Source organism: Oncorhynchus keta, chromosome 5 (genome assembly GCF_023373465.1).
Source record: "Oncorhynchus keta strain PuntledgeMale-10-30-2019 chromosome 5, Oket_V2, whole genome shotgun sequence".
Lineage (NCBI taxonomy): Eukaryota > Metazoa > Chordata > Actinopteri > Salmoniformes > Salmonidae > Oncorhynchus > Oncorhynchus keta.
Genome location: NC_068425.1, coordinates 21468529 through 21495171, shown reverse-complemented (window position 1 = coordinate 21495171; position 26643 = coordinate 21468529). Strand labels below are relative to the sequence as shown.

The following is a 26643-nucleotide window of genomic DNA, read 5'->3' as shown; positions in this document are numbered from 1 at the left end:
CCCTGGGCCTCTCCCAACAGCTAAAGAGGAACATATCACAGCCCCTGGGCCTCTCCCAACAGCTAAAGAGGAACATATCACAGCCCCTGGGCCTCTCCCAACAGCTAAAGAGGAACATATCACAGCCCCTGGGCCTCTCCCAACAGCTAAAGAGGAACATATCACAGCCCCTGGGCCTCTCCCAACAGCTAAAGAGGAACATATCACAGCCCCTGGGCCTCTCCCAACAGCTAAAGAGGAACATATCACAGCCCCTGGGCCTCTCCCAACAGCTAAAGAGGAACATATCACAGCCCCTGGGCCTCTCCCAACAGCTAAAGAGGAACATATCACAGCCCCTGGGCCTCTCCCAACAGCTAAAGAGGAACATATCACAGCCCCTGGGCCTCTCCCAACAGCTAAAGAGGAACATATCACAGCCCCTGGGCCTCTCCCAACAGCTAAAGAGGAACATATCACAGCCCCTGGGCCTCTCCCAACAGCTAAAGAGGAACATATCACAGCCCCTGGGCCTCTCCCCAGCTAAAGAGGAACCTCCCAACAGCTAAAGAGGAACATAGCCTCTCCCAACAGCTAAAGAGGAACATAACACAGCCCCTGGGCCTCTCCCAACAGCTAAAGAGGAACATATCACAGCCCCTGGGCCTCTCCCAACAGCTAAAGAGGAACATATCACAGCCCCTGGGCCTCTCCCAACAGCTAAAGAGGAACATATCACAGCCCCTGGGCCTCTCCCAACAGCTAAAGAGGAACATAACACAGCCCCTGGGCCTCTCCCAACAGCTAAAGAGGAACATATCACAGCCCCTGGGCCTCTCCCAACAGCTAAAGAGGAACATATCACAGCCCCTGGGCCTCTCCCAACAGCTAAAGAGGAACATAACACAGCCCCTGGGCCTCTCCCAACAGCTAAAGAGGAACATATCACAGCCCCTGGGCCTCTCCCAACAGCTAAAGAGGAACATATCACAGCCCCTGGGCCTCTCCCAACAGCTAAAGAGGAACATATCACAGCCCCTGGGCCTCTCCCAACAGCTAAAGAGGAACATAACACAGCCCCTGGGCCTCTCCCAACAGCTAAAGAGGAACATAACACAGCCCCTGGGCCTCTCCCAACAGCAGAACATATCACAGCCCCTGGGCCTCTCCCAACAGCTAAAGAGGAACATATCACAGCCCCCGGGCCTCTCCCAACAGCTAAAGAGGAACATATCACAGCCCCTGGGCCTCTCCCAACAGCTAAAGAGGAACATAACACAGCCCCTGGGCCTCTCCCAACAGCTAAAGAGAAACATATCACAGCCCCCGGGCCTCTCCCAACAGCTAAAGAGGAACATAACACAGCCCCTGGGCCTCTCCCAACAGCTAAAGAGAAACATATCACAGCCCCTGGGCCTCTCCCAACAGCTAAAGAGGAACATAACACAGCCCCTGGGCCTCTCCCAACAGCTAAAGAGAAACATATCACAGCCCCTGGGCCTCTCCCAACAGCTAAAGAGGAACATATCACAGCCCCTGGGCCTCTCCCAACAGCTAAAGAGGAACATATCACAGCCCCTGGGCCTCTCCCAACAGCTAAAGAGGAACATAACACAGCCCCTGGGCCTCTCCCAACAGCTAAAGAGAAACATATCACAGCCCCTGGGCCTCTCCCAACAGCTAAAGAGGAACATAACACAGCCCCTGGGCCTCTCCCAACAGCTAAAGAGGAACATAACACAGCCCCTGGCCTCTCCCAACAGCTAAAGAGAAACATATCACAGCCCCTGGGCCTCTCCCAACAGCTAAAGAGGAACATATCACAGCGACCTGGGCCTCTCCCAACAGCTAAAGAGGAACATATCACAGCCCCCGGGCCTCTCCCAACAGCTAAAGAGAAACATATCACAGTAGCGACACATCGCTCAGCGCTGCCATGACGGGCTCATAAAATGCCACTGTTGTTCCCCTGCCTGGAAACAAGATACATTTTTGGTGAGATACATTTAGATTAAAAAAATATAGATTTTTGCAGCGATATTTTTCCTGGGATAGTTTAGTGTGTTGTTTGGCAGTCCCTTGTCTCGAAGAGAAGTGGGAGAGTATTTTCAAACGGTTGTTGTTTTGCAATAGGATGTAAAATCCCATGTTGTTCTTCAAAAACTCTTCTGTGGATATTATGATGAGGAGATGACAGTATGAAAAGGCCACCTGATGAAGGCTGTTCATTCCTGTGTACGTAAGCATGCATGTATTCATGTGCATGTGTGCTTGCGTGTGGTGGCGTAGTCAAATCATTTGCAGGCTACTCAAGATTTTTATATCACTGCACAACACCAACCAAACTGCAAGACAAACATCTTCTGTACAGATTCACTTCATTGCTGCTTTACTGAGAAGAGAGGAAGCACAGTGCAAAACATGATTTAAAGTATCCCTGACATTTTTTCACAGCAATTTCAATCTTCTATCCAGCACTGTATTTCTCTCCAAAATATCATTTTGGCTCTCCTTTTATGATTGCCTCTTCCTTCCTTCGAAATTGCTAGTTTCCCTGTTTTATGATAGTATTTGTTGGGACAAGCAGATCAAAACATGGGACTATTTATCAAGTCAGAAATGCAATATAAATAAGAGATGAGAGAGAACATGTAAATCAGAATCCCTGGTAACCAATTAAAATTGAGATAACTATTGTTATGGTTACCACAGATTGGCACATTCACAGTCGCTATGCTACAGTATAAGGAAGAGGGAACAGATGATGGATGATCAAATGCAGTCTCTCCAAATGCAGTCTCTCCAAATGATGTAAACAATGCTTACACTTGTAAGCATAAGTCCTTGTCCAGACTGAGGATTGTGACGCTGACTCAATAGCGAGGCAGCATCTGGAAATCCACCAAATTCAGGTATTTGGCTCCTGCTCCGGAGCTCTTAGCCAAGTAGCTTATTCACTCCCAGTGAGCTGAATCAATCACCATGTTACATAAATGAGACAAGAGAGGGAATCAGTCCCTTCTAAAAGAGAGTTAAAGTAAATAAGCCATTGACTCTGTACTGATGTATACCTGAGGGATGATTGTGAATGGTTCCCTACTTATTTAGTTGTCATTGGTTCCTTTCCTCAAAACCTACAGTATTTGCATTCACTTACAATAGTGTCTCCCAAAAGTACTGGAGTGCACTTCAGTGTCAGATCACAGACAGACAGAGGGCAGACAAAGAGAGAGAGAGAGAGAGAGAGAGAGAGAGAGAGAGAGAGAGAGAGAGAGAGAGAGAGAGAGAGAGAGAGAGAGAGAGAAAGAAATTTGGAGCGACACAGAGGGAAAGAGACAAATTATAGACAGAGACACGATGGGGAATTAAAAAAGAGAGAGGAGAGAGAGAGAGAGAGAGAGAGAGAGAGAAAGAGAGAGAAATACTTTTTAAAGTTTAATATTTACTGTTCATTTTGATTGTTGATTACACTTTTGTTTATTATCTATTCCACTTGCTTTGGCAATGTAAACATACATTTCCTATGCCAATAAAGTCCTTCAATTTAACATTTAAATTGAGAGAGAGGGGGAGAGAGAGAGAGAGAGAGGGGGAGAGAAAGAGAGAGATAGAAAGAGAGCATGAGAGAGAGAGAGAGAGAGAACAGATAAATATATAGGAGAGAGAAGAGAGGGAGTAATGAAAATAGATTTAGGAGGAGAAAGCACAGGGGAGACATGAGAGAGTTTAAGTGAGGGAGAGAGAGGAGAGGTAGAGAGAAGGTAAGGCATACCATGTTTTCCAGGTGAGCAATTTAAATGCTAGACCTGTTGATGTGATTGAGTCAGCAGCAGAAAGACAGACAGAACTCAATGAATGAATCAGTGTGAAGCGGTACTTGAGAGAGAAAGATACACACACACAGAGAGACAGACAGACAGACAGACAGACAGACAGACAGACAGACAGACAGACAGAGACAGACAGACAGACAGACAGACAGACAGACAGACAGAAAGGATATGGAGTCACGTTAAATGAGTTGCTGATATCGGGCAGTGCCGAGCAGTCGGGAGGGAGAGACCGAGGGGAGGGGTGGAGAAATAGTAAGCAGGGAGGGAGAGTGAGTGAGTGAGTGAGTTAGAGAGAGGGAGGGAGAGAGAGAATCAAAGGATAAATCCTTACTACATAATGATTAGGACTCACAAGCCCTTCCTGTGACATGGAGTGTAGAAGCCAGGATTACAACGGGACAGAGTAAAGAGGCTACAGGCAACACAGGGGGAAGGAGGGACACAGGTGCAAGAAGAGGAAGGGGCACATGGGAACAACAAGTTCATTGAACACGGCCACTAAAGGTTTCAGGGATCCATGCAACAACCTGCATCAAGAGCGATTTGGAAGCTCACCGTCTGACCTGCTGCTGCTGTCCTCTGTCTGGGCCATCTGTCTGTGGGCGTTGGAGCTAGCAGACCCAAGCCCAGCATCTGGACAGCACTGTGTCTTACTTAATGGAGGGGCCAGCGTGCTGCTGGAGATCAGGGGGAGCAACCGGAGGCTCAGGTTATCCTGCAGACATGAATTCGATGAGAAATTGACATATAGTTGATGAGTGTGTCATCAAAAAGATGGAGTACATCTGTTTATTTCACCTGGGCGAGACAGCAGTGGGCAGTGAGAGAAGGAAGAGGGCATCGGGCGCAGAGTCTTGACTGTCGGAAGACGTGAAGAATTTCACTGAATCGACCACTTGTTTTCGGTTGTTTTTTTTATGGCTCTAACTCTGCGTTATTGGGCCACTTCTGAGATATTTTCTCTTGGCCAGGAAGTGGATACAGATTAGATGTGTTATCAGAGGTGAGAGGCTGCTGAAGACCAGCCAAGACACAGACATTACACACTTACACACACACACACACACACACACACACACACACACACACACACACACACACACACACACACACACACACACACACACACACACACACACACACACACACACACACACACACACACACACACACACACACACACACACACACACACACACACACACACACACACCTATTCGGTATGCTTCATAACAATGAGTACATATATACGCTCTCTGCCCTATTGAGCACACACATACTCACATACTCGCACACAGACACAGCCCATCTCGCACAACGCAACCTCTCTGGGGCTAGCTGTTCCAACTTCTATCCTCACACCTTACACTGGAAATTAGCCTGTCACTACGGCCGTGGACTGCCTCATTCTGTTTATTAGTTGTTCCTTCTTTCCTCTGGCACCTGCTTTCTTCAATCACCCTCTATCACTCTATCCATACTTCCACACCCCACCCCCCACCCCACCTCCCTTACCAGCAAGAGATAATGTGACCTTCTGCCAAAGTGCTGGAAACCATGCCACGGTCGCAGCGGGCTCCTCTGTTGCTACTGAAATAGACTCAAACAAGTGCCGAAAGGAAGGGAACGGGGGAGTGAGGGAAGGGAGAGAGCGGGGGAGTGAGGGAAGGAAGAGAGCGGGGGAGTGAGGGAAGGAAGAGAGCGGGGGAGTGAGGGAAGGAAGAGAGCGGGGGAGTGAGGGAAGGGAGACAAGGGAAAAAAGAGAAGCAGGACAGCTGAAGCCACGGAATGAGCCGGTGGGAGCCAGGGCTGGATGCGGATTGCCAACGCAGGTAATGGATCACCTTCCCTTTCCCTTCCCCTACCACTGCCTAGCCTAGAGCTGTACCCAGACCCACCACACTTTACTGTCTCAGACTGCCTGCTTGTACCGGACAGAGAGGGGTCGGCTGGATGGAAATAATTCCCCCCCAAAATGTGATTGCAACGGGCTGCTATCAATATTGTAATGTATCTCAGAAGTGAGGAGGCTGCTGCTTTGTCACAGGTGCTACATGTGTTTGTTTTGCTCTTCGAAAGTAAAGAGACGGTGTAGATAGCAGACCCATCCTCCTCCCACTCAAGTCAGATGAAATGTAATGTATGCTTGGAAGTTGGAACTAAATAAACAGTTGACTGTGAACTGTGGGGACTAGATCACAGGACCTGTGTAAGGCAGCAAAGAACTGGCTGTTGGCTGTGTGACCGTGTGGCAGTTTGAATGTGCCTGTGTGTCTGTGGCTGTGCTTTCGATTCATCATTATAAACAGGAAAAACAGAACAGCTGAGAAGGACTGTAGTTGTACACTGCATGCTGAAACTGCCAGAGAAATTGAATTGCCACTGAGGAGTGACTTTGGTCCTTTGGGACAAGAGAGTGAATGAGAGTTCTGTAATTATACTAGCATCCATCCCAGTGCTTTAGTTTCATGAATACAGAGCAGTTCCTTGACGTTCTGTAGACAAACTCTACCTGTCAATTGTCTTCTGTTATGGCACTTCCACCCTGCGTTTGTATTTCAACTGAAGGAAGAAGAGAAAGATGAAGAATGAAATGAATGAATGAATGAAAGAAAGAGAGAGCGAGAGAAAGAGAAAGACAGAGAGGGAGAGAGAGAGACATATTTATTAGAAAGTGCCTTGATGGCATAGTTTATGAAGACAGTGGCTATCATTCAGCCCTGTCTTGAAGGGCATTTCAGAAGTGTATTCCGGTGTGGACACAGTTATCAATCCCAAATGTTCTATCTCTGTTTCTCAACCTCCTACACAGGACATGTTCAGTCACTTTCATTTGAGATACATGTCAAATTGATTGTTGAAATGTGATTTTTAAACAGATCACGTTATTCAAACTACAATGATCCACAACAACGTTCAAGGTCAGATACCGGTGAGAGAACCCCAAGCAGGGAGAACTTGTCAACGTGGATATCCCTATACACTGTATGAACCCCGTTAGGGTTTCCTGTAAGACAGTGGCACTGCTCTGAACAAAGACAGTTAAGAAAAAAGATCAACCACCCGGTTTTATCATTTTTGGGGGAGGCATTTCACCTGAGTGCTTCCGAGACCATTTCCTAATACCTGTGGTATTTTTAGACCAGCTGGAGTGTGTGTGAGCCTGGTTCTAACCAAGGCAGATTGTCTAGTTCCATGCATGGCCAAGCATTACCTGCCTAACCGGTTGGAGATTTGTATGCCAACATAGTACATTGGCATTATGCATTACTGTGTCTACTTTTTCTCTTAGAGTTTCACTTGGGAGAGAAAAATGTGTGAGCAGAATTAAATAATGTATTATAAACAGTAGACAGCTTAGCACCGGTTGTTCCAGTGAAAAATGGCTGTTCATTATGTTATTCCTTCCATATCGTGGTTTCCCTGATGAGATGTATAGTGAATAAGGGTGTGTGTGTGTGTGTGTGTGTGTGTGTGTGTGTGTGTGTGTGTGTGTGTGTGTGTGTGTGTGTGTGTGTGTGTGTGTGTGTGTGTGTGGTGTGTGTGTGTTGTGTGTTGGGGGAGAGGGTTAGCAGATGAGATCGTCCCATCGTTGGTAGCAAGGCTCTGTGTGACAGGGGAACAGATGCATTGATCCCTGGGTATGCTGGCTCTCCTCTTCTAGAACTGGTCCATCACACAGCATGGAATACACACACAAACACAGATGCACACACAAGCACTCACTCACACACTGCTAAAAACACACACACACACACACACACACACACACACACACACACACACACACACACACACACACACACACACACACACACACACACACACACACACACACACACACACACACACACACACACACACACACACACACACACACACACACACACACTATTGCAAAAGCACAAGCACCCACACGCACATGCACACATACATACACACACATTCTGACTCACCAACATACAGAGGCACACACACTCATTCGATCCATACTACCATGGGAGACCAAAATGTACAATACCTCACCTGTCTACTTGTATATTGTTTTTGGAGTCCTTTTTTAAAAGAGGCTTTTAGGGTTGAAAATATCCTAACGTCCCCAACCTTGAGTGACACTATAGAGCAGGGCAACATAGGGTTAAACCCTGAAGGACACGGGACTAGGGGAGGGGCGTACAGTAGGTCACCTAGAGAATAAATCAAATCAGCAATCAAGCCGAGATGTTTTTAACCGATGCTGGGCTTAATCCAGCCATCCTCCACAACATCACACAGTCATACTCAAACACTATTACACACACAGCACTGCACACAGAAAGGGTTCGCCAATGTTTACACTTAACTTTCTCTTTAGCTGTGTAGTTTAGTCTCATAGAGCACAAACATGAGGATAATCACAGCATAATCACAGCATTCTCCACTGGGTGTTTGTCCTGCTTTAATGGTGTGTGCATGTGCACCTAATCTGTGCATTTGAAACAGTATAGCTTCCGTCCCTCTCCTCGCCCCTACCTTGACTCGAACCAGGGACCCTCTGCACACATAGACAACAGCCACCCTCGAAGCATCGTCACCCATCGCTCCACAAAAGCCGCGGCCCTTGCAGAGCAAGGGGAACCACTACTTCAAGGTCTCAGAGCGGCGAGTGATGTCACCGATTGACACGCTATTAGTGCGCCCCCGCTAACTAGCTGGCCATTTATTAGTGCGCGCCCCGCTAACTAGCTAGCCATTTATTAGTGCGCATCCCGCTAACTAGCTAGCTATTTATTAGTGCGCACCCCGCTAACTAGCTAGCCATTTATTAGTGCGCACCCCGCTAACTAGCTAGCCATTTCACATCAGTTACACATACATGCTGAAGGTGAGTCTGTGGAGAGAAAGAAAAAGTTGGTTCTTGTCTAAAACAACTGTCCTCAGTGGTCAGTTGTGAAATGTGCACTCTGTCTGGTCTGAGCCAAACTAGGAGACCCTCACCAAGTCCCATTAGCTGGCTTTTTGTTCCCTCCCATCCCAGTGTGTCTCCAATGACCTCCAGAGCTCTTGTCTCAGGGTTAGCTGCTGCTTCGTCAGCTGTCCAGCCTGCCCCACGACACTCAGAGCTGATCAACTTAATGAAATGGTAGAGCTATCAGTCCTCACCCCATCCTAACCCAGTCTCCCCCTGTCCCTCCACACAGCAACACATCCCTCAACTCTGAGTGGAGAAAGGGCATGGAGAAGGGGGATAGGAGGGAGGTGGAGACAGGAGGCTGGTAAAATGACAAGGGGCCTTTACACCTGAACAAACAAACAAGACACACACATGCATGAGCTGCAAATTGATCAAGCCACAGGGACCAGCCAGACAAGCACACACTGAGCAGTAAACAATTTACTGCAGGGGGAAGGTGGCTTCATACCAGAGCAATCGAGCCAACGTCAAAGAAGTAGTAAATTCCACCCAGAACCAACGACGCTGCGTCGTCACAATCCTTTTCCAGTGATATATGGCCCTCATAAAGTAATGAATAATTAGGGCACCATACATGTTGAGAAACACATGAACTGTAACAGTTATACGTGTTTTATGCCTGGTGTGTATGTTACAGTATGCCACTGCAGCACTCACGTAGCAGGGGGTAGAGGTCTCCGGTGAGATTTTAAAGGGGAATTTAGAGGCTGGCTTCAGTCAGTGTCGTTCTCCTCCAGAAGTTTATTGCCGCTGTACTGCTTCACGGGCAACAGAGACTCCGGTCCCCATTTGTATTCAGGGTGCAGTGCTGTGTGCACCTTGTCTAACGTCCTGTCGCAGTTGAAAAGGAAAACTGACACACTGTTGCCTGGCTGGGGGAGCAGAGCGGCGTCTTCTCATCCTCTCTCATCTCTCTCTCTCTCTCTCTCTCTCTCTCTCTCTCTCTCTCTCTCTCTCTCTCTCTCTCTCTCTCTCTCTCTCTCTCGGACACTGACACCCACCTTAGATCGTATGAGTGTGCATCTGTGAGAATGTGTGTGTGTGTGCATGTGTGATTTGTAATGGAAAAAAAATGTAGTAGCCTAATTGCCATCTATTCACGCTTGTTGTGTCATACATAATACTTCACAATTACAACCTTAGATTTCATTCCTGAGTATTGATGTGCTGCTTATTGCAATTAGATATCGATGCCATGGCTGTCCACGTCAAAATCTAAAGAACATCTCTAATTCCATTTGAACAGCTTGGAGTGGGCATGATTCATTTATATGAATCAGGTTTGGGGTTCTGTGATGCAGCCTTGGCAAAGTGACACCACAAAGTTGGAGTTTTGGGCAAAAGAAGTCCCTCAGGGCTCATTTAAAGAACTTAATAAGGGTACATTCAGTTTATCAGTACCTTCAGTTTGTTTGGCACCAACACTGTCACTTCAATCAATACTTTAGCTCCACTGAAAACGTATAAAAGTCAGATGCTTTACGACTATAGCTTTCATGGGTTTCTGTAGAACAGCATTTGTAACCATGCGTATGAGAAGAATCTGATAGCTTTGACATGGATTTGGCCCAGTTTTGGCATGTTAGTGAGATGTCAGGGAGAGAGGCGGAACTTAGTGTTGTCGCTGGTCTCAGCACATGGCAACACAATGTTTAAATCAGCAAATACTCGATGGGATGGTTACCGTATAGTATACTGTATCCCAGAGGTAGATTATAAAACAAAGTGATATGTTCATACGTGGGTTAGTGCTTGTGTGAGGGGTCTGTCAGGGTGGATTGGTGGGCAGCAGCCAACAAGTCAGCTGTCAGAGCAGGTTGGTGACATCTGGACCGGGAGGGGATTCTCCCATCTCCATCGTCAGCCATGGACCTCGGCTTAACCAGGGTTTTATCCTGATCTCTGCTCCACATACCATACGGACACACATGAGGGCCACAGACAGCACGGCCAAAGGCCAGGACTACAACCCAAAGCTTACACCACCATGACCATGTCGACCCAAAAATGTCTTACTTGACACTGATTTACAGTGCCTTCAGAAAGCATTCACACCCCCTTGACCATTTCCACATTTTGTTGTGTTACAAAGTGTGATTAAAATAGATTTAATTTGGATTTTATTGACAAAGATCTTCACAAAATACTCTTATGTCAAAGTGGAAGAACATTTTAATGTTTTTTTTAATGAATTGAAAATTAAACACTAACATATCTTGATTAGAAAATGATTCACCTTTGGCAGCGATTACAGCTCTGGACACCTGAATTGTACAATATTTCCCATTATTCTTAAAGGAATTCTTCAAACTCTGTCAAGTTGGTTTTTGATCATTGCTAGACAGCCATTTACAGGTCTTGCCATAGATTTTCAAGACAATTTAATTCAAAACTGTAACTAGGCCACTCAGGAAAATTCAATGCCGTCTTGGTAAGTAACTCCAGTGTATATTTGGCCTTGTGTTTTAGGTAATGCTGAAAGGTGAATTTGTCTCCCAGCGTCTGTTGGAAAGCAGAATGAACCAAGTTCTCCTCTAGAATTTTGCCAGTGCTTAGCTCTATTCCGTTTATTTATCCTAAAAAAACTCTAGTCCTTTCCAATGACAAGCATACACCTAACATTATGCAGCCACCACCATACTTGAACATATGAAGAGTGGTACTCAGTGATGTGTTGTGTTGGATTTGCCCCAAAGATAACGCTTCGTGTTCACGACAAAAAAGTTCATTTCTTTGCCACATTTTTTGCAGTATTACTTTAGAACCTTATTGCAAATAGGATGCATGGAACCTTGAGGAACACCAACATTTACAGTTGATTTGTCAGAGGACAAACCATCCACAGAGACAAACTGATATCTTTCCGACAGATAAGATCTAAACCAGGCCAGAACTTGTCCGTGTAGACCAATTTGGGTTTCCAATCTCTCCAAAAGAATGTGGTGATCGATGGTATCAAAAGCAGCACTAAGGTCTAGGAGCACGAGGACCGATGCAGAGCCTCAGTCTGACGCCATTAAAAGGTAATTTACCACCTTCGCAAGTGCCAACTCAGTGCTATGATGGGGTCTAAAACCAGACTGAAGTGTTTCGTATACATTGTTTGTCTTCAGGAAGGCAGTGAGATGCTGCGCAACAGCTTTTTCTAAAATGTTTGAGAGGAATGGGAGATTCGATATAGGCCGATAGTTTTTTATATTTTCTGGGTCAAGGTTTGGATTATTTTCATCATTGTGTCAAGAGATATAGTACTAAAACACTTGAGTGTCTCCCTTGATCCTAGGCCCTGGCAGAGGTGTGCAGACTCAGGACAACTGAGGTTTGGAGGAATACGCAGATTTAAAGAGGAGTCCGTACTATGCTTTCTAATGATCATGATCTTTTCCTCAAAGAAGTTAATGAATTTATCACTGCTGAAGTGAAAGCCATCCTCTCTTGGGGAATGCTGCTTTTTAGTTAGCTTTGCGACAGTATCAAAAATACATTTTGGATTGTTCTTGTTTTCCACAATTAAGTTAGAAAAATAGGATGATCGAGCAGCAGTAAGGGCTCTTCGGTACTACACGGTACCGTCTTTCCAAGCTAGTCGGAAGACTTCCAGTTTGGTGTGGTGCCATTTCCGTTCCAATTTTCTGGAAGCTTGCTTCAGAGCTCGGGTATTTTCTGGGAGCACGTTTCTTATGACAAATGTTTTTTGTTTTTAGGGGTGTGACTGCATCTAGGGTATTGCGCAAGTTAAATTGAGTTCCTCAGTTAGGTGGTTAACTGATTTTTGTCCCTCTCGCGTCCTTGGGTAGGCAGAGGGAGTCATCAAGGAATCTTTGAGTTTATAGCACGGCTTTTGATGATCCTTGGTTGGGGTCTGAGCAGATTATTTGTTGCAATTGCAAACTTAATAAAATGGTGGTCTGACAGTCCAGGATTATGAGGAAAAACAATAAGATCCACAACATTTATTCCACGGGACAAAACTAGGTCCAGAGTATGACTGTGGCAGTGAGTAGGTCTGGAGAAATGTTGGACAAAACCCAATCAGTCAATGATGTTTCCGAAAGCCTTTTGGAGTGGGTCTGTTGACTTTTCCATGTGAATATTAAAGTCACCAAAAATTAGAATATTATCTGCCATGACTACAAGGTCCGATAGGAATTCAGGGAACTCAGTAAGGAACGCTGTATATGGCCCAGGAGGCCTGTAAACAAGAACCCTGGCTAACAATTTGAATCAGCAATACAAAATTGGGTTTAATTATTTATTTACTAAATACCTAACCAATCACACAGAACTACATATACAAAGAATTAATTATACCTGGATAATTCTTTACGTTATAAAGGAAAACGTCCCTAGGAACAGATTTGACAGCTTGTTACACAAAGGAAAAGGGGCTGGGTTGAGTGAAAGATTGGGAAGACAGGAACAAAGGCGAAGCTGTGCTATCGAAAATACAGTATCTTATGCATTCTAAATTAAGAAAAGGAAAATGCAATAAATATTTACTCTGAGCTGCGCTTCAGTAGGTTGGTGGTAGATGGAAGACCTTGTTGCCAAACCGAGTCCTCTGTCCTTTGAAGAATGTCTCTGGTGGTCACTTGGATAAGTTGTAGTAACGTCGTTGTGTGGTAGATATTGTGTAGGATACTCTGTCTGTTCCTTTCTAACCTGCGTTTGCAGCTGCGGTCGCTAACTCAACGGCTAGGAGGTATCACTTCTGTCGTGAATAAGAGTTCAAAGTTCATACCATTCGCTACCAAAGCTCATGCTGATGTTGGCTTTGTTCTGTAGTTTTATCTGAACCATTCTGACATAAGATCGTCATCCTACCTCATTGGAACATGAAGTTATGTTGTCGTCAAGGGCTTATATAGGAAGGAAGAGGAGGGCGTGTCTGAAAAGTTTTATAGCCCTTGTCCCTTCACAGGGGAGGGCCACTGATTGAGCAGCCCTATTTTATGAAAATCCAAATCTCACATTTTAGAAGCTAAAATCAAATTTCATCCCATCACAAATAATTTCATATTCAAACATCTAAATTGAACAACAATTCCATGTGAATCTGATAACTCTGATGTGTAGACTTTCCACTGTAGAGTTTGTCATCTTATCATTGATTAGAACGTCTCAGATGACAACCGAACTGACATCATATTCATTAAGTACCACTGCATATGTTCAGTTGTTCGGATTTCCAGAATATAGTTCATTTCCCCCCACATACTGATGTTCCCAGAATCTCTATGTTAACCAAGGGTTGTTTAAATGTAACCTCAGTAGGTTAGAGAAGGGAAAAGGGGGGGAAGAGGTATTTATGACTGTCATAAACCTATCCCCCAGGCCAACGTCATGACACTTCCTAATGGGTCTGGCAATTATGTCAAATTGGTTCTATATGACCTGTCTGTTTGTGAGGGCAACAAATGTGTTGTGTGCACTTTCAATATAGTATAAGACATTACCCCATTACTCCCGTGCTGCAGCTGCATGAAGATGACCTGAACATGTAGTAGTCCTGCATTATTACCCATCTGCTAAGTTATTAACAACCTGCCTGTCATTGTACCACTGACAGACAGACAGAGACAGGACATCTGTTAAGTTATTAACAACAACCTGACCTGTCATTGTACCACTGACACACAGAGACAGGACATAACCTGCTGGCCTTTGCCCTACTAACACCACAGAGACAGGACACACTGTAAACGTCCAACCCATTCTACCTTACACACCCTCAAATCCAAAAGCATAATCTTAAATCAGAAATCAGCAGGTTGTGGGCGACCCAATGCTCCCCACTTCTTTTGTTGTGTTTTCACTTTGAATGAAAACAAGGGGGTTGAGCCCTGAGCCATCTTGGGCTGGCCTTCTAGGAGTGTCTTTGTGTTAATCCCGCTAACTCGAAAGACCCTGCTGCCCCAGAGCTGGAGAGAAAGTGAAAGTCACTTGCAACCTAACATTACAGCCGCCAGAAACAAACAGCAGGTGAAGGTGGTGTGAAGCCAACAAGCATCATTCTCGGTTCTTGGATCTGAATCAACTCGACCCCAAAAGAGACAAAGAAGCGAGAATAAGAGGGCTCATGACCAATCCATAAACTCCAGAAAAATGTTTGAAAGGTGGAATAGTGACTCCCAGATGGCCACCGTTGTCATGGTGGGTAATGTTAGGTAAGAGTTGGGTTGTTTAGCCTGCTAACTATGTTAGCTGCTAACCTTAGAGTGTTCAATGTTCAAGCTAGCTAACAAGGCTACTTAGCAAGCTAACATCTTCTGTATTTAGACTGTTTTGTACTCAAAGGAATCTAATGATGGCATCATGTAGCTACACTACATAAATCCTACAAGATGCCCAATGCCTTTATTTCAGCTAGCTAACCTTAGCTAGCTAAAGCTAGATATGCAGATTGTTTCGCATGTAGATGATAATGCTAGTTAGCTAGGTGGTGAACAGGATTTTTGGCCCAAGACCATCCCCAAAATGCATCTAGCTATACATTTGGTACGGTAACATCACACAAACATGTATTTCTCAGGGAGATATGGGTGGGGACGGTCTGATTTAGAGGGTGCTGTATGCATTTTCTGTTATGCTTTGTGATTCAATAATAATTTTGTTGGTAATCAACCAAAATAGTTAGCTATATTTGCCTGTTCCGCATATTGCCTGTCGATATACAGCTTTGATTCTTACTTAGTGTTAACTACCCACCAGAACGACTGAATGGAAAACTAGTGTGGTCAGTCAAGTAAACAATGGCACATCTGCATGACATATTGGTGTACTATTGGCCATCATGTCACAGAATGGTACATTATGACATGACGCATGACACATGTTTACATGGTTACAGCACCACATCAAGGACACTGTTGTGACACTGACTTATTTGAGAATTGAACCTCTGTGGCAGGGCCGTAAGGATGCATTGCAGTCATACTTGCTCTGATGATCTCCTAGTAGGGAGTGAAAAGTGGGAACCGGGAGTAGCACATAACAGTTTGTGGCCTGGAGGTGTGGGACCTAACAACATGGTCGTCATTCAAAACTGCTGTGTGGCGAGTACTTGCCTCCCGTGATCCACTGCGGCAACATATATGCTTTTTGCCTGGGAGCTGGGAGAAAGCTGTATATGTCCTCTACCTTGTATGTGTGTTTTATTGTTTTAAGTGTTCAGTTGTCATTGTAATTGTCCCATTTCTTTGTATGAAAACTTTTTAAATTTTTTTTAACATAACAGAGATGTATTTATGTGGTCAGTCTTTTATCATGCAACAAACAGTCCCAGTCATCCATGATTCTGTTACTACGGCAGTGTAGATGCTGATGGGAGAAAAAAATCATATCACTGACATGTATTGGGGTGGCAGGGTAGCCTAGTGGTTAGAGCGTTAGACTAGTAACCGGAAGGTTGCGAGTTCAAACCCCCGAGCTGACAAGGTACACACACACCTGTCGTTCTGCCCCTGAACAGGCAGTTAACCCACTGTTCCCAGGCCGTCATTGAAAATAAGAATGTGTTCTTAACTGACTTCCCTAGTTAAATAAAGGTAAAAAAATAAATAAATAAAGAATTGGGCTCCCGAGTGGCGCAGCGGTCTAAGGCACTGCATCACTGCCTCACTACAGACACTCTGGTTTGAATCCAGGCTGTATCACAGCCGGCCGTGATTTGGAGTCCCATAGGGTGGCACACAATTGTCCGGGTTGGGTGGTATAGGCTGTCATTGTGAATACTAATTTTTTCTTAACTGACTTAAAATAAAGTATTGGAATCACTTACTGTATTAGCACAAGTGTCAATGGCCTTTCCAAACCAAGTGTTCATAGTTCATAGTATTAATTCTAACCCAATGTAATTGTATATTCATTTCTCGAGTTTCAGCAGGAAAAATACTCTAACAAGCATAATGTCTGCCATTCTATATGAACAAAAGTTCCCCACCAAGCCACTTGCACTGATGCTTCTGGAGAAACTCTTGTAAAGTTAGTAGTGAGAAAGGAGGGACGAGTCAGTCTTTGGAGGTTATTGGCACCGTGTGGGAAATCATCAAATTAATTCTTACTTCAATAGTATACGGTAAAATGCAATGTCATATTCCCGCACACCCCACTGTATCCTGTGTGTATGCCAAATAAACATATTTAGATTTTTTAAATGGAATTTGAGTTATTCATAGTGAGCACGTATGCACCGTTTATGAATTTAACCATTAATGAATTGATGCTTGGTAACATATTGGCCATGGTCTCACCAGAGAGAGAGAAGGCAGGTAATACACTGGCCATAGTCTCACCTGGGAGAGAGAACTTAGGTAATATATTCTCAATGATCTCACCTGAGAAAGAGGAAAGAGTCTCACCTGAGAGACGAAGAGAGAGGATGTAGGTATTAATATACTGACCATAGTCTCACCTGAGAGAGAGGATGTAGGTAATAATATACTGACCATAGTATCACCTGAGAGAGAGGATGTAGGTAATAATATACTGACCATAGTATCACCAGAGAGAGAGGATGTAGGTAATAATATACTGACCATAGTATCACCAGAGAGAGAGGATGTAGGTAATAATATACTGGCCATAGTATCACCAGAGAGAGAGGATGTAGGTAATAATATACTGGCCATAGTATCACCTAAGAAAGAGGATGTAGGTAATAATATACTGACCATAGTCTCACCTGAGAGAGAGGATGTAAGTAATAATATCCTGGCCATAGTATCACCAGAGAGAGAGGATGTAGGTAATAATATACTGGCCATAGTATCACCAGAGAGAGAGGATGTAGGTAATAATATACTGATCATAGTATCACCAGAGAGAGAGGATGTAGGTAATAATATACTGGTCATAGTATCACCTAAGAAAGAGGATGTAGGTAATAATATACTGACCATAGTCTCACCTGAGAGAGAGGATGTAGGTAATAATATACTGGCCATGGTCTCACCTGAGAGAGAGGATGTAGGTAATAATATACTGGTCATAGTATCACCTGAGAGAGAGGATGTAGGTAATAATATACTGGCAATGGTCTCACCTGAGAGAGAGGATGTAGGTAATAATATACTGGTCATAGTATCAACTTAGAAAGAGGATATAGGTAATAATATACTGGTCATAGTATCACCAGAGAGAGAGGATGTAGGTAATAATATACTGGCCATAGTCTCACCTCAGAGAGAGGATGTTGGTAATAATATACTGGTCATAGTATCACCAGAGAGAGAGGATGTAGGTAATAATATACTGGTCATAGTATCACCAGAGAGAGAGGATGTAGGTAATAATATACTGGTCATAGTATCACCAGAGAGAGAGAGGTTTTAGGTAATAATATACTGGTCATAGTATCACCAGAGAGAGAGAGAGGTTTTAGGTAATAATATACTGGTCATAGTATCACCAGAGAGAGAGAGAGAGGTTTTAGGTAATAGTATACTGGTCATAGTATCACCAGAGAGAGAGAGAGGTTTTAGGTAATAATATACTGGTCATAGTATCACCAGAGAGAGAGAGAGGTTTTAGGTAATAATATACTGGTCATAGTATCACCAGAGAGAGAGAGAGGATGTAGGTAATAATATACTGGCCATGGTCTCACCTGAGAGAGAGGATGTAGGTAATAATATACTGGCCATGGTCTCAACTAAGAGAGAGGATGTAGGTAATAATATACGGGTCATAGTATCACCTGAGAGAGAGGATGTAGGTAATAATATACTGGCCATAGTATCACCTCAGAGAGAGGATGTAGGTAATAATATACTGGTCATGGTCTCACCTAAGAGAGAGGATGTAGGTAATAATATACTGACCATGGTCTCACCTCAGAGAGAGGATGTAGGTAATAATATACTGATCATGGTCTCACCTAAGAGAGAGGATGTAGGTAATAACTATGGTCTCACTAGGTAATAATATACTGGTCATAGTATCACCAGAGAGAGAGAGAGGTTTTAGGTAATAATATACTGGCCATAGTATCACCAGAGAGAGAGAGAGGTTTTAGGTAATAATATACTGGCCATGGTCTCACCTGAGAAAGGTTTTAGGTAATAATATACTGGCCATGGTCTCACCTGAGAGAGAGGTTTTAGGTAATAATATACTGGCCATGGTCTCACCTGAGAGAGAGGTTTTAGGTAATAATATACTGGCCATGGTCTCACCTGAGAGAGAGGTTTTAGGTAATAATATACTGGTCATAGTATCACCAGAGAGAGAGGTTTTAGGTAATAATATACTGGCCATGGTCTCACCTGAGAGAGAGGTTTTAGGTAATAATATACTGGTCATAGTATCACCAGAGAGAGAGAGAGGATTTTAGGTAATAATAATATGGTCTCACCTGAGAAAGGTTTTAGGTAATAATATACTGGCCATGGTCTCACCTGAGAGAGAGGATTTTAGGTAATAATATACTGGCCATGGTCTCACCTGAGAAAGGTTTTAGGTAATAATATACTGGCCATGGTCTCACCTGAGAAAGGTTTTAGGTAATAATATACTGGTCATAGTATCACCAGAGAGAGAGAGAGGTTTTAGGTAATAATATACTGGCCATGGTCTCACCTGAGAGAGAGGTTTTAGGTAATAATATACTGGTCATAGTATCACCAGAGAGAGAGAGAGGTTTTAGGTAATAATATACTGGCCATGGTCTCACCTGAGAGAGAGGTTTTAGGTAATAATATACTGGCCATGGTCTCACCTGAGAGAGAGGTTTTAGGTAATAATATACTGGTCATAGTATCACCAGAGAGAGAGAGGTTTTAGGTAATAATATACTGGCCATGGTCTCACCTGAGAGAGAGGTTTTAGGTAATAATATACTGGTCATGGTCTCACCTGAGAGAGAGGTTTTAGGTAATAATATACTGGTCATAGTATCACCAGAGAGAGAGAGAGGTTTTAGGTAATAATATACTGGCCATGGTCTCACCTGAGAGAGAGGTTTTAGGTAATAATATACTGGCCATGGTCTCACCTGAGAGAGAGGTTTTAGGTAATAATATACTGGTCATAGTATCACCAGAGAGAGAGAGAGGTTTTAGGTAATAATATACTGGCCATGGTCTCACCTGAGAGAGAGGTTTTAGGTAATAATATACTGGCCATGGTCTCACCTGAGAAAGGTTTTAGGTAATAATATACTGGTCATAGTATCACCAGAGAGAGAGAGGTTTTAGGTAATAATATACTGGCCATGGTCTCACCTGAGAGAGAGGTTTTAGGTAATAATATACTGGCCATGGTCTCACCTAGAGAGAGAGGATGTAGGTAATAATATACTGTCCATGGTCTCACCTGAGAGAGAGGTTTTAGGTAATAATATACTGGCCATGGTATCACCAGAGAGAGAGGAGGTTTTAGGTAATAATATACTGGCCATGGTCTCACCTGAGAGAGAGGTTTTAGGTAATAATATACTGGCCATGGTCTCACCTAAGAGAGAGGATGTAGGTAATAATATACTGTCCATGGTCTCACCTGAGAAAGGTTTTAGGTAATAATATACTGGTCATAGTATCACCAGAGAGAGAGAGAGGATGTAGGTAATAATATACTGTCCATGGTCTCACCTGAGAGAGAGAGAGAGGTTTTAGGTAATAATATACTGGCCATGGTCTCACCTGAGAAAGGTTTTAGGTAATAATATACTGGTCATAGTATCACCAGAGAGAGAGAGAGGTTTTAGGTAATAATATACTGGCCATGGTCTCACCTGAGAGAGAGGTTTTAGGTAATAATATACTGGCCATGGTCTCACCTGAGAGAGAGGTTTTAGGTAATAATATACTGGCCATGGTCTCACCAGAGAGAGAGAGAGGTTTTAGGTAATAATATACTGGCCATGGTCTCACCTGAGAGAGAGGTTTTAGGTAATAATATACTGGCCATGGTCTCACCTAAGAGAGAGGATGTAGGTAATAATATACTGTCCATGGTCTCACCTGAGAAAGGTTTTAGGTAATAATATACTGGTCATAGTATCACCAGAGAGAGAGAGGATGTAGGTAATAATATACTGTCCATGGTCTCACCTGAGAGAGAGAGAGAGGTTTTAGGTAATAATATACTGGCCATGGTCTCACCTGAGAAAGGTTTTAGGTAATAATATACTGGTCATAGTATCACCAGAGAGAGAGAGAGGTTTTAGGTAATAATATACTGGCCATGGTCTCACCTGAGAGAGAGGTTTTAGGTAATAATATACTGGCCATGGTCTCACCTAAGAGAGAGGATGTAGGTAATAATATACTGTCCATGGTCTCACCTGAGAAAGGTTTTAGGTAATAATATACTGGTCATAGTATCACCAGAGAGAGAGAGAGGTTTTAGGTAATTATATACTGGCCATGGTCTCACCTGAGAAAGGTTTTAGGTAATAATATACTGGTCATAGTATCACCAGAGAGAGAGAGAGGTTTTAGGTAATTATATACTGGCCATGGTCTCACCTGAGAAAGGTTTTAGGTAATAATATACTGGCCATAGTCTCACCTGAGAGAGAGGATGTAGGTAATAATATACTGGCCATGGTCTCACCTCAGAGAGAGGATGTAGGTAATAATATACTGGTCATAGTATCACCAGAGAGAGAGAGAGGTTTTAGGTAATAATATACTGGCCATAGTATCACCAGAGAGAGAGAGAGGTTTTAGGTAATAATATACTGGCCATGGTCTCACCTGAGAAAGGTTTTAGGTAATAATATACTGGCCATGGTCTCACCTGAGAGAGAGGTTTTAGGTAATAATATACTGGCCATGGTCTCACCTGAGAGAGAGGTTTTAGGTAATAATATACTGGCCATGGTCTCACCTGAGAGAGAGGTTTTAGGTAATAATATACTGGTCATAGTATCACCAGAGAGAGAGAGAGGTTTTAGGTAATAATATACTGGCCATGGTCTCACCTGAGAAAGGTTTTAGGTAATAATATACTGGCCATGGTCTCACCTGAGAAAGGTTTTAGGTAATAATATACTGGCCATGGTCTCACCTGAGAGAGAGGTTTTAGGTAATAATATACTGGCCATGGTCTCACCTGAGAGAGAGGTTTTAGGTAATAATATACTGGCCATGGTCTCACCTGAGAGAGAGGTTTTAGGTAATAATATACTGGTCATAGTATCACCAGAGAGAGAGAGAGGTTTTAGGTAATAATATACTGGCCATGGTCTCACCTGAGAAAGGTTTTAGGTAATAATATACTGGCCATGGTCTCACCTGAGAAAGGTTTTAGGTAATAATATACTGGCCATGGTCTCACCTGAGAGAGGTTTTAGGTAATAATATACTGGTCATAGTATCACCAGAGAGAGAGAGAGGTTTTAGGTAATAATATACTGGCCATGGTCTCACCTGAGAAAGGTTTTAGGTAATAATATACTGGCCATGGTCTCACCTGAGAGAGAGGTTTTAGGTAATAATATACTGGCCATGGTCTCACTTGAGAAAGGTTTTAGGTAATAATATACTGGCCATGGTCTCACCTGAGAAAGGTTTTAGGTAATAATATACTGGTCATAGTATCACCAGAGAGAGAGAGAGGTTTTAGGTAATAATATACTGGCCATGGTCTCACCTGAGAGAGAGGTTTTAGGTAATAATATACTGGTCATAGTATCACCAGAGAGAGAGAGAGGTTTTAGGTAATAATATACTGGCCATGGTCTCACCTGAGAGAGAGGTTTTAGGTAATAATATACTGGCCATGGTCTCACCTGAGAGAGAGGTTTTAGGTAATAATATACTGGTCATAGTATCACCAGAGAGAGAGAGGTTTTAGGTAATAATATACTGGCCATGGTCTCACCTGAGAGAGAGGTTTTAGGTAATAATATACTGGTCATGGTCTCACCTGAGAGAGAGGTTTTAGGTAATAATATACTGGTCATAGTATCACCAGAGAGAGAGAGAGGTTTTAGGTAATAATATACTGGCCATGGTCTCACCTGAGAGAGAGGTTTTAGGTAATAATATACTGGCCATGGTCTCACCTGAGAGAGAGGTTTTAGGTAATAATATACTGGTCATAGTATCACCAGAGAGAGAGAGAGGTTTTAGGTAATAATATACTGGCCATGGTCTCACCTGAGAGAGAGGTTTTAGGTAATAATATACTGGCCATGGTCTCACCTGAGAAAGGTTTTAGGTAATAATATACTGGTCATAGTATCACCAGAGAGAGAGAGAGGTTTTAGGTAATAATATACTGGCCATGGTCTCACCTGAGAGAGAGGTTTTAGGTAATAATATACTGGCCATAGTATCACCTGAGAGAGAGGATGTAGGTAATAATATACTGTCCATGGTCTCAACTAAGAGAGAGGATGTAGGTAATAATATACTGGCCATGGTCTCACCAGAGAGAGAGAGAGGTTTTAGGTAATAATATACTGGCCATGGTCTCACCTGAGAGAGAGGTTTTAGGTAATAATATACTGGCCATGGTCTCACCTAAGAGAGAGGATGTAGGTAATAATATACTGTCCATGGTCTCACCTGAGAAAGGTTTTAGGTAATAATATACTGGTCATAGTATCACCAGAGAGAGAGAGAGGATGTAGGTAATAATATACTGTCCATGGTCTCACCTGAGAGAGAGAGAGAGGTTTTAGGTAATAATATACTGGCCATGGTCTCACCTGAGAAAGGTTTTAGGTAATAATATACTGGTCATAGTATCACCAGAGAGAGAGAGAGGTTTTAGGTAATAATATACTGGCCATGGTCTCACCTGAGAGAGAGGTTTTAGGTAATAATATACTGGCCATGGTCTCACCTGAGAGAGAGGTTTTAGGTAATAATATACTGGCCATGGTCTCACCAGAGAGAGAGAGAGGTTTTAGGTAATAATATACTGGCCATGGTCTCACCTGAGAGAGAGGTTTTAGGTAATAATATACTGGCCATGGTCTCACCTAAGAGAGAGGATGTAGGTAATAATATACTGTCCATGGTCTCACCTGAGAAAGGTTTTAGGTAATAATATACTGGTCATAGTATCACCAGAGAGAGAGAGAGAGGATGTAGGTAATAATATACTGTCCATGGTCTCACTGAGAGAGAGAGAGAGGTTTTAGGTAATAATATACTGGCCATGGTCTCACCTGAGAAAGGTTTTAGGTAATAATATACTGGTCATAGTATCACCAGAGAGAGAGAGAGGTTTTAGGTAATAATATACTGGCCATGGTCTCACCTGAGAGAGAGGTTTTAGGTAATAATATACTGGCCATGGTCTCACCTAAGAGAGAGGATGTAGGTAATAATATACTGTCCATGGTCTCACCTGAGAAAGGTTTTAGGTAATAATATACTGGTCATAGTATCACCAGAGAGAGAGAGAGGTTTTAGGTAATTATATACTGGCCATGGTCTCACCTGAGAAAGGTTTTAGGTAATAATATACTGGTCATAGTATCACCAGAGAGAGAGAGAGGTTTTAGGTAATTATATACTGGCCATGGTCTCACCTGAGAAAGGTTTTAGGTAATAATATACTGGCCATGGTCTCACCTGAGAGAGAGGTTTTAGGTAATAATATACTGGCCATGGTCTCACCTAAGAGAGAGGATGTAGGTAATAATATACTGTCCATGGTCTCACCTGAGAAAGGTTTTAGGTAATAATATACTGGTCATAGTATCACCAGAGAGAGAGAGAGAGGATGTAGGTAATAATATACTGTCCATGGTCTCACCTGAGAGAGAGAGGTTTTAGGTAATAATATACTGGCCATGGTCTCACCTGAGAAAGGTTTTAGGTAATAATATACTGGTCATAGTATCACCAGAGAGAGAGAGAGGTTTTAGGTAATAATATACTGGCCATGGTCTCACCTGAGAGAGAGGTTTTAGGTAATAATATACTGGCCATGGTCTCACCTAAGAGAGAGGATGTAGGTAATAATATACTGTCCATGGTCTCACCTGAGAAAGGTTTTAGGTAATAATATACTGGTCATAGTATCACCAGAGAGAGAGAGAGGTTTTAGGTAATTATATACTGGCCATGGTCTCACCTGAGAAAGGTTTTAGGTAATAATATACTGGTCATAGTATCACCAGAGAGAGAGAGAGGTTTTAGGTAATTATATACTGGCCATGGTCTCACCTGAGAAAGGTTTTAGGTAATAATATACTGGCCATGGTCTCACCTAAGAGAGAGGATGTAGGTAATAATATACTGGCCATGGTCTCACCTGAGAAAGGTTTTAGGTAATAATATACTGACCATAGTCTCACCTGAGAGAGAGGATGTAGGTAATAATATACTGGCCATGGTCTCACCTGAGAGAGAGGATGTAGGTAATAATATACTGGTCATAGTATCACCTGAGAGAGAGGATGTAGGTAATAATATACTGGCAATGGTCTCACCTGAGAGAGAGGATGTAGGTAATAATATACTGGTCATAGTATCAACTTAGAAAGAGGATGTAGGTAATAATATACTGGTCATAGTATCACCAGAGAGAGAGGATGTAGGTAATAATATACTGGCCATAGTCTCACCTCAGAGAGAGGATGTTGGTAATAATATACTGGTCATAGTATCACCAGAGAGAGAGGATGTAGGTAATAATATACTGGTCATAGTATCACCAGAGAGAGAGGATGTAGGTAATAATATACTGGTCATAGTATCACCAGAGAGAGAGGTTTTAGGTAATAATATACTGGTCATAGTATCACCAGAGAGAGAGAGGTTTTAGGTAATAATATACTGGTCATAGTATCACCAGAGAGAGAGAGAGGTTTTAGGTAATAGTATACTGGTCATAGTATCACCAGAGAGAGAGAGAGGTTTTAGGTAATAATATACTGGTCATAGTATCACCAGAGAGAGAGAGAGGTTTTAGGTAATAGTATACTGGTCATAGTATCACCAGAGAGAGAGAGAGGTTTTAGGTAATAATATACTGGTCATAGTATCACCAGAGAGAGAGGATGTAGGTAATAATATACTGGCCATAGTATCACCAGAGAGAGAGGATGTAGGTAATAATATACTGGTCATAGTATCACCTGAGAGAGAGGATGTAGGTAATAATATACTGGCCATAGTATCACCTCAGAGAGAGGATGTAGGTAATAATATACTGGTCATGGTCTCACCTAAGAGAGAGGATGTAGGTAATAATATACTGACCATGGTCTCACCTCAGAGAGAGGATGTAGGTAATAATATACTGATCATGGTCTCACCTAAGAGAGAGGATGTAGGTAATAATATACTGACCATGGTCTCACCTCAGAGAGAGGATGTAGGTAATAATATACTGGCCATGGTCTCACCTCAGAGAGAGGATGTAGGTAATAATATACTGGCCATGGTCTCACCTCAGAGAGAGGATGTAGGTAATAATATACTGGTCATGGTCTCACCTAAGAGAGAGGATGTAGGTAATAATATACTGGTCATGGTCTCACCTAAGAGAGAGGTTTTAGGTAATAATATACTGGCCATGGTCTCACCTGAGAAAGGTTTTAGGTAATAATATACTGGCCATGGTCTCACCTGAGAGAGAGGTTTTAGGTAATAATATACTGGCCATGGTCTCACTTGAGAAAGGTTGTAGATAATAATATACTGGCCATGGTCTCAACTAAGAGAGAGGATGTAGGTAATAATATACTGGCCATGGTCTCACCTCAGAGAGAGGATGTAGGTAATAATATACTGGCCATGGTCTCACCTAAGAGAGAGGATGTAGGTAATAATATACTGGCCATGGTCTCACCTAAGAGAGAGGATGTAGGTAATAATATACTGGCCATGGTCTCACCTGAGAAAGGTTTTAGGTAATAATATACTGGTCATAGTATCACCAGAGAGAGAGAGAGGTTTTAGGTAATAA

The 26643-nt window shown here is 43.0% G+C and overlaps 1 protein-coding gene across 2 annotated transcripts in view; it reads left to right on the top strand.

Moving 5' to 3' along the window:
- The first annotated feature begins 5517 nt into the window (after positions 1-5517).
- The window catches only part of LOC118384711 (glutamate receptor ionotropic, NMDA 2C), a 117117-nt gene continuing 95991 nt past the window's right edge, over positions 5518-26643 (top strand). For both annotated transcript variants that reach the window (XM_052519069.1, XM_052519068.1), the window contains exon 1: positions 5518-5644. The gene's annotated coding sequence lies outside the window, so the exon portion shown is untranslated. The remainder of the gene's footprint in view (positions 5645-26643) is intronic.